The following is an 18,773-nucleotide window of genomic DNA, read 5'->3' as shown; positions in this document are numbered from 1 at the left end:
AACAACATCATTTTCTGTATTACTTAGAATGAAAGAACATCTGAGCACTGGCTTGGCCTGACCCTGCCCAGTTTTAGATCTAAAAGGTTACAGAGCAAGGGCAACTGACTGCAGCCACTCTTAACAAGGGCTGAAAAAAAATCCATTCAGCAGGGTGACTAGGAGTGGGTTTTTAATGAAAGCTAGCCCTCATGGCTGTGAAGGTAACTTCAAATGCAAATCGGCAGCCAGAATGCTGCAGTGCTGCTGCTGCTCAAAGCTACCCTAAGATGCAGCAAAATGAAAACGGACCAGTGTCTTGACAGTCTTCAATGCTGGTTTCTTCCCCATATCCATCCACACCCAGTTTCCTCTGGCAGCAATGTAGCTGACAAACATCAGGACATGCAGTGGTGTTGTAGCCATGTTGGGCCCAGGATATTAGAGACAATGGTGGGTGAGGTAATATCTTTTATTGGACTGATTTCTGTTGGTGAGAGAGACCAGCTTTCCTGCTTACACAGAGCTTTTTGGGTCTGGGAAACAGGGTGTCACAGCTAAATACAAGGTGCGACAGCTTATTTAGCATAAGTAGTTAACACATTTCAAGAGACCATTCACAGTGAAGTGACCAGTAAACATCTCTCCAATCATAGGGGGGAAAGGAGAGAGAGAGAGAGAAAAAAAAATCCAGGGAGTGGATTTAGTGGGTTATAGATTGTTGTAGTAAGCCATAAATCCAGTGCCTCTGTCCAGTCCGTGATTTTAGTGTCAAGCAAAGTTATGAATTTAAGCTCCGGTTCATTGTTTGAAAGTGTGCAGGTTTCCTTGGAGGACGAGGACTGACAGAGAGTGTTTGCTCTGTGAAGTGTTCACGCACAGGTGATAGGGTGTTTTTGTCTTATATCATTTTTCTGTGATAGTTCATTTGTACCACGGTTTCACACACATAGTTATTGGGGCATTTAGTGCCCTGGATGAGGTACACAACATATGTAGGACCCATGGAACTTGAAAGGTGTGTTGTGTGTGGTGTTGATCTTTGTAGCAGTGGAGATAGGTTTGCAGGTTTTGCATCTGTTGTTCTGGCAGGGTCTGGTGCCACTTTGAATTGGTGTGTCCTGCTCTGTGGGGAACTGTCTTCTGATGATGAGGTAGGGGGCTGTTTGACTGGAGAGGTGTTAACTGCTCGCTTCACTTTGCCTCTCTAAGCATCAGGACAGTTTAGCTGCTGCTTGTGAAAGTTCTGAGCAACAGCAGAGAGAGGCACTGGGGAGGGGATTCAAATGCAGGACTTCAGAAAGCCTGGGATAGTGGAAACTGCCCCCTTGAAACAGGCAGAAAGCTGAGGGACGAGAATGCAGGCTGCTCCCCAAATCATAGCTGCTAGGAGGCCCTAGGGTGGGAGAGGCAGAACAGAGAAAGTGGCCTTGTCCCTTCTAGCAGCAAGACAGAGCGGCTTCAAATTTATCCAACATGTAGCTGGAGGCTGATGGGAAAGATGGAGCCCTGAGCAGGGTCCACAGAGCCCTGTACCCTTCCCCATTCCTCTAAGATGTTCTAACTTACATATTGGTGCCTAAAACCCCTTGCGGCTATTCCAGCAGCCAAGAATAGCAGACCTCAGTCATGGCCTGGCAATGCCCCCTTCTCCCTGGCCATGACCCCATGCTGGGGCTGTTGGGTGCTTTGCGATACAGCCATTATGCCACCTCTACACTGTCTAGGAATATTCCCTGGCTAACTTATTCTGCTAGAGAACTGTACAGGGACTATAGAGTAACGGCATAGAAGATCCCACGGCAACAGCCAGAGGGTATCTGTAACAGGATGGCTAATCCCATAAACTGGAAAGCCTGGGGCTAAGCCTGCCCTGATTACAAGATGAGTCATACCTGGGTTGAATCAGGTGCTCCTAGGATAAAAAAGAGCAGGAAGGTATAGTGGTAGTGGTAAGCATGGGAAACTGTAGCTGCTAAGAAGGTGCCTGCAGGGGAGGAAAAGCTGAAGAAGCATGAGAAAGCTCTGGCAGGGAAGCCTGGGAGATGCCCTGTGGAAGAAACTGTGAAAGTAGGGGAGAGACTAAAAGCCAATTGGGATGAAGACTGTGTAAGTTTGTGGTGTCTTGGGTTAAATCAGGAAACACTGAACTGCTTGTGTCCTAGAGGGCCAGTATGCATTGGAGGACTAAATAAGTGGGACCATATATGGTGGCTGTCTAAACCCCCTTTAACTGTGATGCTTTTAAAGGGCTGAGGAGGGGGGAACAGAGGCAGCATGCTACAGAGTGACTTCTGGCCCAAGGGGGTGTTCAGGAGGTGGCCACTATCTTCTAGTATCTCAAAGGAGAGCGCACTGCACTTACCCAGCCTGCAGGTCCCTGAGGGTATGTCTATACTGCAATTGCAATGTGGGTCTCAAAGCCTCGGCCAATTGACTTGGGCTTGTGGAGCTAAAAATAGCAGCCTAGATATTCCCACTCAGGCTGGAGCCCAGGCTTTGAAACTAGGTGAGGGTCTCAGAGCCTGGGCTCCAGCCTGAGTGGGAATGTCTAGGCTGCTATTTTTAGCCCTGCAAGCCTGAGGCAGTTGCCTGGGTCTTTGAGACTCAGTGCTATAGTTTGTTGTTGCAGTATAGACATTGCCACAGTGACCCCTGCCTTACAGCATATTTACATGGGAGAGGAATGGTAGAAGCCTCCTGGCCTGTCCCAAATGGGAATAGGCCCTGGATGCTGCAGCTCCTCTGTCGGGATAAAAAGAGCCACAGTAGATCCAAGCTGCTCCCTGGCATGTGCTTAGTGATAACAAAAATGCTATTACCCCCCTCTCCACCACTCACTTTCCCCAGTGCCATCCTGCCCATCATGTCAGCTGAGCTTGAGCCATTTATTTCCCCACCTTTCTGGCACCAGGTGATAACAAACTGCTCTCCGAAGGATCAGATACACACCAGGTGAGTGAGATTCCACTTCTAGGGAAGTAGCATGAGCCCTAGTGAGTGCAAACCTCTAGGTTTTAAATTGTTTTATGGGGTAACAGTCACACTGCCTGGCAGTGCTTTAGTGCTACCTTAGAAATCCTCTCCAGTCACAGGCGCAAGCAGAACGGCAGGGAAATGACTTCATCATGTTTATTACAGTAGTGCCTAAGGATCAGCCAAGCATTGGGTGCTGTTGGGCTAGGGGCTGTGCAGATCCAGAGTAGCACACAGACCCTGCCTGGAAGAGTTTACAGACTACAGCCCGTGGGCCACATCTGGCCCATGGGACCCTCCTGCCCGGCCACTGAGCTCCTGGCCTGGGAGGCTCACCCCTGTCCCCTCCCCTGCTGTTCCCTCTCCCCTGCAGCCTCGGCTCACTTGCTTGCTCCGGCACAATGCTCTGGGTGGTGGGACTGTGAGCTCCTGGGGCAGCTGCAGAGCCTGGCCTGACCTGGTCTCTGTGCTGTGTGGTGGTGGTGGCGTGGCCTGGCTCCAGCACCACTGGGCAGTGGTGCTCCAGGCAGCACAGTAAGGGGGCAGGGAGTGGAGGGGGTTGGATAGAAGGCAGGGGAGTTTGGGGGGTGGATGGGGGCAGTCAGGAAGGAGGGGGGGTTGGATGGGGGGCAGGAGTTCTGGGGACAGGGAGTGGGTGTGTGTGGATGGGGCAGGGGTCCTGGGGGCAGATAGGAGGTGGGGGCTGGGCCACAACCATCTCCCCTAACTGGCCCTCCATAAAATTTACAAAACCCAATGTGGCCCTCAAGCCAAAAAGTTTGCCCACCCCTGACTCTAAATAGACAATGCTGAGATTCCTACTCCTAATAGAGCTAAAATGGATGTGCTCTCGTGTTAATAAAATAAAGGCTATTAATTTAAAATGGTGGTTCTCAAACTGTGGGTTGTGAGCCCTCTTTAATGGGGTCACAGGGGTTGGTGTTAGACTTGCTGAAGCCTGAGACCTGTTGCTTGGGACCAAAGCTGAAGCCTGAGGTCCCCAGGTCTGGTTGTGGGGCTCAGGTTACAGGCCCCCTGCATGGGGCTGAAGCTTTTTGGCTTTGGTCCCTCCACCCAGGGGACAGGGCTTGGGTTTTGGCTTTGCCCCCACATGGTGGCAGGTCTCAGGCTTTGGTCCCCTCCTGGGGTCGTGTAGCAATTTTTGTTGTCAGAAGGGGATCGCAGTGCAATGAAGTTTTAAATCGGGGGTTCTCAAACAACACCCATCCTCTGCCGGTGCTGGACAACCCTTACAAATACAAGCAGGGGCGGCTCTACGAATTCCACTGCCCCAAGCAGGGCGGCGCGCTGCGCTGCTCACGCTGCCGGGCGCCGGTCCTGCGCCTCCGCGGGACCTCCCGCAGACGTGCCACTGGTCCCGTGCCTACGGTGGAGCTTCCGCAGGCATGCCTGCGGGAGGTCCACACGAGCCGCGGGACCAGCGCACCTGCCGCAGTCATGCCTGCGGAAGGTCCGCCGGACCTGCCTGCCGCCCTCCAGTTAAAATGCCGCCCCATGCGCGCGCTTGGCGCGCTGGGGTCTGGAGCCGGCCCTGAATACAAGGCTGCTCAATATGCATGAGATCACTGGGTAAAATGGAAAGCAGTTAAACAAAAAAGCATGCTTGCCTGACAGATGTTTGTCATGCTCCAACAGCTTTTATGGTGCCCCTTAAGCAGCACTGTAATTAAGGTTCAGATGCCACTGCTATTCTAATGTGTGGTTCTCTCTGCCCACTGCATGCTCTTCAGGTTGCAGCATGCCTGCTGCGGGAGGAGTGGGTAAGCTAGGTGGAAGATGTAGCAGATAATCTCTAAAAATACTGTGACCACTGTTACCAGAACTGAGACTGTGATTCACTATTTGGTTCTGAAACTTTGCAACCACATTGCCTTGCAGAAATGCAACTGAACAACAGGTAGAGCAAAAGCATTACGATTGGTTCAGTCAGCAAACTAAAGGCATAATTTTACACTCTTCTGTGTATGTTGGAAGAGGAAGTTCTGTTCCAGCCCCCCCCGGAACTGTCTGTGTTCTGGTAGGTAACAATGCTCTGTAATGTCACAAGTCACATGAAGATGACTTAGATTCTGAGGTTGAATACATGGATTTGTAAGAAAGACCTAAATTACCATAGAACATGTAGCCTCTTTCCAAATGTACAGCCAACTGTGCAAGTCAAGACCAGATAATTACAGGAGCAATATCTTTGTACCATTTCCTGGAAGGCTGGATGGTTTGAAATTAAGTTATCCAGAGTCAACAGTCAAGGCAGGGTCCCATACCTGCTTTTATCTGAGTGTGAGTGGGTGGAATTAAATAAAACTGCAGGTGTTGTGGGGTAGCCTTGGAGTGTGAGCCCAGCAGCAGATGATTCATTTGATCCTGTTGAAGGCAAACCTGACACGGCATGTTGCAGGAAGCATTCACAGGAGCAGGCTTTGATCTGCTACCATAGTTGTTACAGGCAGTGGTGTAAGGGAGGGATTGAGGTCTATGGTTTGAGAGAAGACTGGGAGTCAGGAGAGCTGGTTGTATAAAACTAACAGGGTTTGGGGGAGTGGGGGGTCATGTACTTCTGTACCAGATACAGCTATTGAGCTTGTTTGTCTACCCCAGATGTCATAAGATCTTTTAATGCTCCAGCTGCAAGTGTGGCTGACGTTTCTTTAAATAAGAGTTTACATACACTGCCACCTACTGGATGAGCAGGATATTACAGTTTAGCATTACCAGGAGGTGGGATTGTTTAAGCTAGAGCTGGGGAACAGGTGCTGAGAAGCATTCGGGTTAGAGGAACACATTTGTCAATGATACCCAGCTAACTCTTTTTGTTGTAGGAAAGGATGGGACAAAATATTTGTTGCACTAGAGGAGGGACTGCACAGATAGAGGTGTGTGTGTATATATATATATATATTAAAAACTGGTGTTTGGGTACCAGAGACATTTTGGGCCTAACTTTCAGAGACACTAAGCACCCACAGCTCCAACTGAAGTCAGTGGGAGCTGCAGGTACTCGCACCTCTGAAAATTAGGTCCAATACATCTCAGGTTGGGCACCTAAAAAATGAGGCACCATCTAATTGTGTGTGGCCTTTTTTTAATTTTATATTTTTAAATTTTGCTTCTGGTGACTTGTCCAAGGTGTGCATGAGCCTCTAGCAGAGGTTGGTGGAAACAGAACTAAGGAAATCTGATTCCCCGTCCTCCGCTGTAAATGCAAAACAATATTGTCTCTGATTAAATATACCCATCTGAAATCTTCTGCTTAGTGTGGTGGGAAACTCATGAGTTTCAGTTCCTAGGGTTTTCAGTAAACTTCTTGATGAGTTTCAGTGCACGTGCATGAGAGGAATGCTTTTCAGGTGTATGCAAGAAGAGAAATTCCAGCTGTAGTAAAATATACTACTATGATGTTTGTTAGAATAACCATTAACACTGAACTTATGTCAGAAAACTACAGACATAAACTCTGTCTTATGGAGACTGAGACACTAGACCAAAGCCTTAGGAGAATCTTTCACATGGAAACTTGCCACTTTCTTCTAATGCTGGAAATATCGTATCCAGTGATTCCTATGTCACATGATTAGCTCTGGCTCAAATGATTTCACCACCTGGAAGCCAGGAATGTTCTCCATCTTCCATGAAGCTATAAATCCATCCCACAGGCAACTGGTACAGAGGCTGCTTAAGATCTGAGAGAGAGACAGACGGTCTCTTGGCCAGAAAGTAAATATCAGTGACAAATCAGGCACATACACAGATTTAGTAACAACAATATAATATAAGGTCATGGGTTTACTGTTTTACCTTCTATGACTTCAGTGTTGCCTGCTCTTATCAAGGAAAGTGGATTTTGTGTTGCCAATCCCTCCCTGCATTTCACCTTGAGATGATCAAAATGGCCAATTGATATCAGACTTGGCCTAATATGGTGCTAATGACATCCCCTTTGTACAGGGGATGAATTAAAGTTGTCCATAATGCAGTATACCATGTCAAAAACTGAGGCATTTACTCACCAGAGTGAGTAGCGTGATAAATACCAAGATGGATAGATAATATAGTCTGACTTCATACAGGGTAAGATTCCAGCTTTCACTCTGAATTTTCTTGTTTATGCCACTGAGTTTGATTGTATTGAATTTCTTATACCAAAGCGCTCTGCAACTTAAGTTACAATTGCAGCACTTCTGTTTTGTTGTTTCTTAGCTTGTTGGAGTTCTGTGCTGATCAACTAAAATAATGACCAGGTGCTGGTGGCAAAGTTTGCATTTTTGGCTGAAAAGAACATACAAATTATACATGCATTCTAAAGGGGCATTGTTTGTTTGTTTAATATACTGTACTATGTTCTGCAGAACTGAAATTTCATGCAAATTAGTCCGGCAAGTTTCTCTCTCCATCAACAAATGTCAGAATCAATAATTCTGAAGGGTTTGACCCTCAAATTACTAAGAAAGGAAATGCTTTTTAAAAAAATTAGGGATTTCCCACAATGAATTAGCTGGAATGTATGCTTTATTGAAATGCTCTTCTAGGACAGTCTTGTGACTTTTTTTTTTGTTTGTTTATAGATCTTCAAAAGCACTCTGTATACAGCAGCTCTTCTGGCACAAATAGCCAGATTTTTCAAAGGAACTTCTCACCAATGAGAGGAAGGATGCAGTAGTGGTTAGGATGCTTGCCTGGGACTTGGGAGATGTAGGTTTAATTTCCTGCTCCATCACTCATGTCCTGTGTGACCCTGGGCAAATGACAAAGGGGATTTAAGCAACCTGCCACTTACTGGAATTAACAATCTTGAGCTCCCTATACAATGGATGGGGAAGAGTTAAATGCCTACAAAAGGATTTACAGATGCCAGTATATTGATACTGGGAGCTATCTAAACTAGCCAATAGGAAATGTTGGTGAGAAGTGTGGCCTAAGCCTTGTCCAGGAGTTAGGCAAAAGGAGTTAGGCACTGGCTGGAGGAAAACACCGCTCCCCACTCAGCAGTCACAGATGTGAACCCTCTCCTGGAGTTAGATGCTTAAGTGTGTCCATCCCTTAAACCCTTAACCCAGAAGTTAGAGCACTCACCCAGGATGTGTGAGACCTGGGTTCAAATCCTCACCCTGCCCGCTATAGAGCGGGAACTAGAAGTTGGGTCTCTTCACCTCCCAGAAGAGTGCCCTACCCACTGTGATGGGGGTATTCTGGAGTAGTGCTCACACAATCTCTCATGTTGGAGCTGTTTCATTGTGTATAAATAAATATTCATTGGGCCAGAGAGAGTTAGACGGCCACTGTAGCCCTGTGGCTCATTTTTTTTAATCTTTACAGAATCACATCTCCCCGTCCTTAATTCCAGTCAAAATAGAAACTGAAAACATTCAAGATCATTTAAATTGGGAGTCTGCCTAAAAAAATGTTTGTATCCAAACTTCCAAAGGCTTAAAGTATGCTTTGCCAGGTATCCCAAGTATGAAGAAGTACTCAGTTACCGCTTTAACTTTCTATAACTGAACCTACTTCCCTTCAGGTTGTTCATGTGTCTCCATCTTTCCTCCCACCCCGCTCTATTTTGAGAATATTTTTTATCTGAAATTTTTTCCTTGGCAGCATCTTGTCTAGGTATGGTATATGAAAAGCAGTTCTTCAGACTGTGGAAAACAGAAATGTTATGGCTCTATTTAAGTATACTGGGTGTATGTTACAAAATATAATAACAATATTTAGGCTTTATTATGCAACACTAAAACTGCAGCAATATTGTTCAAATCAACATTAATCACTTGACAGCCCTAGTATATATTAATCTTTTTAATTGCTATTACATTTTTTTAATCGTGTGACTAACTGCGCTATTAATATACCATTTAAATATTTTTGGATATTTTCTACAGTTTTCAAATTGATTTCAGTTACAACACCGAATACAAAGTGTACAGTGTTCACTTTATATTTTTGATTACAAATATTTGCACTGTAAACAAAATAAATATTTCAATTCACCTAATAGAGATTGCACTACAGTACTTTATCATGAAAGTTTAACTTAATGTAGAATTATGTTTTTTTTTAAAAAAAAACAAAAACAAAAAACCTTCATTTGAAAACAAAACAATGTAAATCTTTGGAGCCTACAAGTCCACTCACTCCTATGTCTTGTTCAGCCAATCGCTCAGACAGACAAGTTTGTTTACATTTGCAGGAGATAACGCTGCCTGCTTCTTGTTTACAATGTCATCTGAAAGTGAGAACATGTGTTCACATGGCACTGTTGTAGCTGACATTGCAAGATATTTACATGTCAGATGCACTAAAGATTCATATGTCCCTTCATGCTTCAACCACCATTCCAGAGGACATGCATCCATGCTGATGACGGGTTTGGCTTGATAACAATCCAAAGCCGTGTAGACTGACATGTTCATTTTCGGCATCTGACTCAGATGCCATCAGCAGAAGGTTGATTTTCTTTTTTGGTGGCTTGGGGTCTGTAGTTTCAACATCAGTGTGTTGGTCTTTTAAGACTTCTAAAAGCAGGCTACACACCTCATCCCTCTCAAGTTTGTGAAGGTATTCCTTCAGAGTCTTGGATCAAGTTCTGTAGCTATCTTTAGAAATTTCTCATTGGTATCTTCTTTGCATTTGTCAAATTTGCAGTGAGTGTTTTTAAAAGGAACAACATGTGCTGGGTCATCCGACTATGATGCTATAACATGAAATATATGGCAGAATGTGGGTAAAACAGCAGGCAACATACAATTCTCTCTCATGGAGCTCAGGCACAAATTTAATTAATGCACTGTTTTTTAACAAGAGTCATCAGCATGGAAACATGTCCCCTGGAAATGATGGCCAAAACCTGAAGAGGTATATGAATCTTTAGCACTTCTTGCATGCAAATATCTTGCAATGCCAGCTACAACAGTACCATGCAAATGCCTGTCCTCACTTTCAGGTGACGTAGTTAAGAAGTGGGCAGCATCATCTCCTATAAATGTAAACAAACTTGTTGGTCTTTGCAATTGGCTGACCAAGAAGTAGGACTGAGTGGACTTTGTTTTGTTTGAGTGCAGTTATGTAACCAAGAAACTCCCTACATTTGTAAGTTGCACCTCATGATAGAGATTGCACTACATTACTTGTATGAGGTGAATTGAAAAATACTATCTGTTTTTACAGTACAAATATTTGTAATAAATAGTGAGCACAATACACTTTGTATTCTGTTTGTAATGGAAATCGATATAACTGAATGTAGAAAAACATCAAATATTTAATTTCAATTGATACACTATTTATTTTTTGAGTTAATTGCATGAGTTAACTGTGATTAATCAATAGCCCTAATGTATACCCTTCTATTTTGGAGAAAAGTTTGTCATGAGAATCAAAAATTGTAATGAAAACCGGTGTTTCAGATTAGTTTAAAAACCAACAATGCCAAAATAGATAGATTTGGCTCCACTTTCTAAATGGCATATTTTTGCAACAGGAGACTGTAGATGAGTCCCTATTCTATTTTCCTTTTTTAAAATAAAAAGTAAACATTCAGAAAGTCATCTCCTCCAATTTGTAAGAAGTGCGCACATACAATACACATGAGAGCTGTAACTTTTTGTGCAATTTTTTTTTTTTTGGATATAGGAACAAATAATGACACTTGCCACAATACAAACCCAAAGCAGCACAGCTGGACCTTATTTGAGCAGAGTATGCTCTCAGTACAATTGATCCTTTGCGTCTTTTTTTTTTTTTCCAGCTCAAGTGCAGAGTAAATAACTTATCAGTTGAAGGCACTATAAAGTAGTGAAGTCATATTTACATGCTGGACTCATGCCAGGCCCACAAGGGCCTAACACTTTTTGTGACTGGTCAACTCAAAAACCATTTTCTTGTGTGCAGTGAAAAGAAGCTTTCTAATCATCTTCAACTCTGGGTTAGATTAAGAGGGCAGAAACTGCACCATGTAAGGGTCTAAAAGATGATAACTCTTCTGGACTACAGCAGAAACAAGTTGTTTGCTAATCCCCATTAAACAATGTGCTCATTTGTCAAATAATGTTCAGCTTCAATTATTTTTAAATCAATAACTGTTTATAATAAGGGATAAACATGAATTTATAACTTCTAAAAATAAACAATGAGATCTTGGCATTTATGTACAAATTTACTTAAACACTTTTTTTTGGAGAAAATTCACTTGCAGGGTAAGAAAAGCTCAATATAACGATATCACAGACCCAAAAGGAGGAACATAAAGCAGCTGTAGAAACTCTTCACATGCAGTGAAAACAGAACAGTACAGCATGTGTACAGAAAAAGATATAGAAGCTGCAGAATACAGTACAGGTTAACAAGGTTTTGGTGAGGAACAGAGTTCTCAGAGAGAGAAAATATAAGTGTAAATCATAGGGTCCATTATAAATGCAATTTTTTTTCCTCTGTGAAATGTTCACATTTCAGCAGGAAATGAAGGCAAATTTTGGTCAATAAGACAATAGTCCTTATCCATGGCTTTGAAATATTCTAAGAGATCATGGCAGCTTTGAAGTTTTAAGAGGTGAGAGACATGGAAAAAGAAGCTACAAATAATAATTTAATAAGCTGATTCAGTAAAGAAGATAATTACTGACAACAAAGCATGACACAGGAAAAGTAGTAATTTCATCATTAACCTCTTAAAACCCTTAATTACATAATATATAGGACAACCTGGAACCTATCTTTAGGGATAAATAAATGATCCACCTCTTATAAGGATGTAACACTAAAGAGGTTCAAAATGGTATCAGTAAGACAAAAGGTTTTATTTAAATTTAATGAATTACCTCACTCACTATTTATACTATTAGTTGATTGTGATGGGTTGGCTCACAGAACCCCCCTTGGGAACTGCGAACTGCTGTGCCAAGACTATTTCTGCCCCTGCTTTCCCTGCCAGCTTGGGAGTTCAGCACCCTGTCTTGTTGAGCCAGACAGGCCAGTCTGCTCCAACATAGACCCATGCTCTGAACCATGTGCCCCAAAGCTGCAGACTTAACTGAAAGCAACTTTCAGAAGTGTTCCTGTCTTTAACACTCAGATGCCCAACTCCCAATGGGGTGTAAACCCCAAATCCATTTTACCCTGTATAAAGCTTATACAGGGTAAACTCATAAACTGTTCACTCTCTCTAACACTGATAGAGAGATGCACAGCTGTTTACCCCCCCACAAGTTATTAATACATACTTTGGATTTTTTAATAAGTAAAAAGTGACATTAAATACAGAATTTAGGATTTAAGTGGTTCCAAGTAGTGACAGACAGAACAAAGCAAATTACCAAGCAAAATAAAATAGAACACACAAGTTTGTCTAAGGCTTTGGCTACACTTGCACTTTAAAGCGCTGCCGCGGCAGCGCTGCGAAGCGCTAAGTGTAGTCAAAGCGCCAGCAACTCTCCCAGCTCCTCTCCCTCCACCTCCTCTCCACCTCTGATGGGGGAAGCTGGGGGGCCCTGCCCGGCTGGGGCTTTGCACTGCACGCTTTTTGGCGCGCTTTTGCGCTGCAGTGCTGGAGAGGTTGTGTTGTGTGCTGCTGCTGCAACTGCAAATTTGTAAGTGTAACCAAGCCCTAAGAAAACTGAATACAGATAAAAACCTCACCCAGTAAGCTTCCTTTTACAGACTAGATGACTCCTAGTCTGGGTCCAGTAATCACTCTCACCCCCTGTAGTTACTGTCCTTTGTTCCAGTTTCTTTTAGGTATCCTTGAGGGTGGAGAGGCTATCTTTTTAGCCAGCTGAAGCCCAAATTCAGGGGTCTCCCAGCGGTTTAAGTAGACTTTCTCTTGTGGGGGGCGACCCCCTCCTCTCTCCTATGCAAAGTCCAGCTCCAAGATGGAGTTTTGGAGTCACATGGGCAAGTCACATGTCCATGCATGACTGAGTTTCTTACCAGCCAAGCAACATTTCTGGGAAAGCTCTGATGTGGATTGGCATCTTGGAGTTCATTGGCTTAAGTGATTCTTGTTGGGGACACTTGATTTGCACATTCCTTTCTCGAGAAGCTGACCTAAGGCTAATTAGAAATCAAGCAAGTTTATAGCCAATATTCCAAATTTCAAGTACAAAAATGATACATGCATACAAAGAAAAAGATATTAGATAGATATGTTACATAGCATATGTAGCATAAAACATATTCCAGTTAATCATATACATTCATAAGCATATTCCCATGAAGCCTTATGGGGTACACAGTCACAGTAATATCTTTGGGAGACAAGCTTTCAAGCTACAGAGAGGTTTTTCTTCAGGTCTCTGTATAGCTTGAAAACTTCTCTCTCACTAAAAGAAGTTGGTCCAATTAAAGATATTGCATGTACAGGTGTCTCACCTCTTAAAACATGACTGGATTATTATAAAAATGTACATAAGAAATTATGGTGTGCACAGGAAAAACATGGTGTTACAAATCCCTTTTTTAGTATGTTATTAAAAGGGAAACACACAACCTCCAATAATGGAATTTATTCAGAAACAAAATATTTTCTGAATAAAATCAGTGGTCTTGTTGTTTTACAAGTTATTTAAATTCTAACAGCAGCCTCTCTTAAAATGCACTTGTAACCAACATTGGTAGAGCGACAGTGTGAAACTGACATCTATCTGTTAAATTTCATAATAAAAAGGACATCTCCCTTAAATCCCCAAACAGATTATAGTTTTTGATCTCTCTCTCCTGTTAAATTCTTCATGGTTTAGAAATCATTAGATCACCATCTATTCAAAGGGCATCTATTTTTCTCCCTTACGATTTCATGGCATCACAGTTACAAAACATGTCAGGCATCTTTTAGATCTCTCTGTTGTTCACACCCCCCCCCCAAGCATAAAAGCATACAATCACCAAATACACACTGGAACTAATTCTTTACACATACTCATTAGGGGATGAAATTTGGCTACAGGGCTCAGCTCCTCAAAGGTATTTAGGCACCAGTTCTGTACTATAAGATGTCCCTTATTTAAATAAAAAAAAATGCCTGTCCCTTATTACTATAAATCCATATGGCTGTATTTTATCTGGTATCCCCTCTTCTACCTCCTCCTTCCCCTTTTGCAGGTAGCTCTACACATCTTGAAGGATGAAGCAGCTGGAGTTCATTTGCTGCTTCATTCCTTGAAGTTCTTAGTGGTCACCCTGTCCTCATAGGAGGCAGGGCTATAGGGGATGCAACCAATCGGGAGCGCCCTTTCTATAGCTGATGGTGCCTGGGCTGAGTCAGCCATGGGATCAGGCTGCAAAGTGCTGGAGCTGCTGTCCAGTGGGAAGGAGCAAAGGCCAGCTGGGCGGGTTTCTGGGTCCTGGTGTCAGATGGGCTAAGAGCACCCCCACCCCAAACCATTCCCCCCCTCTGTCCTTTCCCCCCACTGAGAGACACTCCCCTGTCGCTGGCAGTATGTGAGCTCTCTCCCATATTTTTGAAATGCAATTTTGGCAGCCCTAGTGGGGGTACCCAGGGCAGCCCGGGGGGGGGCAAGAGGGGCAATTTGCCCCAGGCCCCGAGCCCCACAGGGGCCCCCACGAGAGTTTTTCGGGGCCCCTGGAGCGGGGTCCCTCACTCGCTCCGGGGGGCCCGGAAAACTCTTGCGGGGCCGGGCGCAGGAGCTTCTTCGCTCCCGGTCTTCGCCGGCGGGGGGTCCTTCCGCTCCGGGGCGGAAGGACCCCCCGCTGGTGAATTACCGCCGAAGACGGAGTGGGACCCGCCGCCGAAGTTCAGCTCGGTCTTCGGCGGTAATTCGGCGGTGGGGGGCCCTTCCGTTCCGGGACCCGCCACCGAAGTGCCCCGAAGACCCGCGGCGGGGACCCCCGCCGCTGATTTACCGCCGAAGACCGGGCTGCACTTCGGCGGTAATTCGGCGTTGGGGGGACCCCCGCCACGGGTCTTCAGGGCACTTTGGCAGCAGGTCCCGGAACGGAAGGGCCCCCCGCCGCCGAAAACCCGGGGCCCCCGGAATCCTCTGGGTGGCCCTGGGGGTACCTAATAACTGCCATTGATTTCAATGAGAATTAGGTACCTAAGGGTAGGCCCAACTCCCTATTGCATGTTTACAAATAAATTGTGTCACAGCCCTCGTGAGGCTTCCTCTGCTGGCTGCTCACCAGGCTGCTCTCTTTGCGTTCCAAGCTGATGCTTCTTGAACTTGTAGGGTGCAGCCCTGACTCTTTGTGGGGATTCTCTGGCTCACTTCCTTGACCTAGAGGTGGGCTCTGTGTGTTACCCCTTCCTGGAAATGGGACCATATGGCTCAGCAGCCCTGGGCCCCCAGGACCAATGCTGACCTGCCAGATTTCCCAGTAGCTTAACCACACCCTTTTCCAGTGCTGCAACCTCATTGACACTCTGGGTTTACTGTTACCTCTTCATGGACATGAGAGTTGAAAAGCAAATAGACTTGCAGGCTTTGTAAGGGTTCTCAGAAAACAATCTCTTTACTTTAGCTAGCACAAGAAATATACTGATCTAGACAATAAGCATAACTGTACATATTTCCCTGCCTCGGTTTCCTCACACTCCTGAGCACTCATCAGTATAGGTATGAATCCATGATTTTCCCCACCACACATAGCTTCCACTCTGAATTGTCTAGTCTTTTTCTTCCCTAGGCAGCCAGTTTCCTTCTTCCTTGCCTGGTCCCACAGTTAAACTGGTCTCCTGCATGATGAAAACAAGTTGCACTCTCCTGCCCAAGTTTTCTGTGAGTCTGCTCTGAGTTCTACCCTCCTCTCAGGCTCTAAGACCCAGGCTTAACATGTGATGTTTTCATTCTACTGTATTGGGATTTTTCACTCTCTAAACTCCAGCCTCTTCAGACAAACTTGGTTGAACTGGTTTTCCTAAGCTTAACAGTCCTATTATTCCAAGGTGCTTCTATTTGAATAGGTGACCCTTAAAGGTCTAATGACCCACCCTTGCACCAAGTCTGGAAGAGTTTGCCGTGATAGCAAATTTCACATACAGTGATGAACAATTTCCTAAGATCAACCAGAGTTCATAAGTTGTACATAAATTCCCCAAATTGTCACAGATTCCCAAAAAGGGATACCATGGAGCCAAATCTATATTCTGACCAGTTTTGTGACGTATTTATTAGGGCTGTCAATTAATCGCAGTTAACTCACACCATTAACTCAAAAACATTAATCGCACTTATTACAATAGAATACCAATTGAAACTCATTAAATATTTTTGGATGTTTTTCTACATTTTCAATATTGAGTTCAGTTACAACACAGAATACAAAGTGCACAGTGCTCACTTTATATTTTTTTATTACAAATATGTGCACTGTAAAAATAAACAAAAGAATTAATATTTTTCAATTCCTCATACAAGTACTGAAGTACAGTCTCTTTATCGTGAAAGTAACTTAAAAATGCCGATTTTTTTTGGTTACATAACTGCACTCAAAAACAAAACTGTGTAAAACTTTAGCGCCTACAAGTCCACTCAGTCCTACTTACAAGATTGTTTACATTGACAGGAGATACTGCTGCCTGCTTCTTCTTTACAACGTCACCTGAAAGTGAGAACAGGCATTTGCATGTCACTTTTGTAGCCAGCATTGCAAGGTATTTACGTGCCTGGTTTGCTAAATATTCGTATGCCCCTTCATGCTTTGGTCACCATTCCAGAGGACATGCTTCCATGCTGATGATACTTATTAAAAAAATAATGTGTCAATTAAATTTGATTGTACTCCTTGGGGGGCGGGGGGAAATTGTATGTCTCTTGCTCTGTTTTACCGGCATTCTGCCACACATTTAATGTTATAGCAGTTTCAGATAATGACACATCACATGTTCATTTTAAGAACATTTTCACAGCAGATTTGACAAAATGCAAAGACGGTACTGATGTGAGATTTCTAAAAATAGCTACAGCATTCGACCCAAGGTTTAAGAATGTGCAGTGCCTTCCAAAATCTAAGAGGCATGAGGTGTGGAGCATGCTTTAGAAGTCTTAAGAGAGCAACACTCTGATGCGGAAACTACAGCACCCAAACCATCAAAAAAGACAATCAATGGTCTGCTGGTGGCATCTGACTCAGATGATGAAAATGAATGTGTCAGTCTGCACTGCTTTGGATTGTTATCAAGCAGAACCATGATCAGCATGGAAGCATGTCCTCTGGAATGGTGGTTGAAGCATGAAGGGACATATGAATCTTTAGTGCCTCTGGCATGTAAATATCTTGCAATGCCAGCTACAACAGTGCCATGCAAATACCTGTTCTCACTTTCAGGTGATGTTGTAAACAAGAGGCAGGCAGCATTATCTCCTGCAAATTGTAACCAGCCTTGTTTGTTTGAGTGATTGGCTGACCAAGAAGTAGGACTGAGTGGACTTGTAGGCTCTAAAGTTTTACACTGTTTTGTTTTTGAATGCAGGGTTTTTTTGTACATAATTCTACATTTGTAAGTTCAACTTTCATGATAAAGAGATTGCACTACAGGACAATATGCAAAAATATTTAAATAAATGGTATTCTATTGTTTAATAGGGATTAATTTTTTAATCGCTTGACAGCCCTAATATTTATGCTTAAAAATAGAAGTCAATGGTATAAAACAAATGTATAACAATGTAGAGCTTCTTCAAAACTATAATCTATAGTTCAGATTCTCGTTTTTAAAAGAATTGGAACATAATTTTTACTCTGTGAAACTGAAAACCCTGACTCATCCTTAACTATGGTCTTGCTTTTGTCCAACATTCATAGCCAACCTCTAATCTAAAAATGTATGTGCCAAGTTCAGAGACAATATTAACAGGTGCTCCTTCCATGTAAGTCTCCAGGCCAAATTCAGCAGCCATATAAGTGGCAGTGTAAAATACACACCAAGTACAAGTAGACCAGTGAGCTCGTTTACATGGCAGAGTAGTGCAACTTGCACCAATTTGGTATACACAGTGCACACTAAGTTACACTTGTTAGCACACTAAGGGAGCTGAAGACAGAAAAACAGCTAACAGAAACTTTTACAGATAAAGCAAACTCCCCTTACTGCACTTTATCTTCTATCCTCCTGTTTGCTTTTCCAGCTACTCCTACCTTCCCGTCTGCACTCATGAAGCTCAAATCCAAAGGCCTGATTTGACTTTACTGCAAATTTATTTAGTCAGAGGTTACTTGGACTTGCTTTGTCATAAATGAGATCAAGTCTATCCTGAAGTGTTTTATGCACGTGGAACAACTTTAGTCTGAACATGATATGCTAGATTTTACAAAGCATTTCTATTAAAAAGCTAATAATTCAGTAGAGCAGAAACTGAATCGAATAGATAAGAAATTAAAAACATACCTGATCCTTCCTGTTTGTTTTCCAGCAGAGAAGTATTATCTGTAACCCCTTTAGTGTATATTATGGTGTGAATATCAGATTCCTTGGGGTTTTTTAGAGCCTAGGTCCCATCTACAGCCCTTATTACTTTAGCTTATTCTTTCCACAGACACTTCCTGGAACAAGCCTATCAGGCAAAACTTTGATACCAAGTAACCCCTCCTCCTTTTCCGTCTCAATTTTAGTGTTTTCATTTTGTTTTTCTGGTACTCCTGTAAAATAATGTATCAAAAATAGCAGTACATGGGCACTTGGCACACGGCATAGTTCCCATAGTTTAGGGTAGAAATACTTTAGTAGCAGAACCAACTGAATTGTAATGGGGAAATGCTACACATTACTGTCACACATAGATTTGATCCATGCCGTGTAATGAATTATTTTTGTAGCCCTGTCCTGCCAAGGTGCTCAAGTCTCTAATCAT

The 18,773-nt window shown here is 43.5% G+C and overlaps 1 long non-coding RNA gene across 1 annotated transcript; it reads left to right on the top strand.

Annotated features, from left to right (window-relative positions):
- Nucleotides 1-1,946: 1,946 nt before the first annotated feature.
- Nucleotides 1,947-11,044, top strand: LOC120387280. Its single transcript, XR_005590096.1, has 3 exons — nucleotides 1,947-2,088; nucleotides 2,830-2,934; nucleotides 10,718-11,044. It is a non-coding gene; the product is annotated as an uncharacterized LOC120387280 (long non-coding RNA).
- The last annotated feature ends 7,729 nt before the right edge of the window (nucleotides 11,045-18,773 follow it).

The sequence above is a fragment of the Mauremys reevesii genome, linkage group 1 (genome assembly GCF_016161935.1).
Source record: "Mauremys reevesii isolate NIE-2019 linkage group 1, ASM1616193v1, whole genome shotgun sequence".
NCBI lineage: Eukaryota > Metazoa > Chordata > Testudines > Geoemydidae > Mauremys > Mauremys reevesii.
Note: the sequence above shows the minus strand (reverse complement) of the source record. Positions and strands in the feature narration are given on the sequence as shown.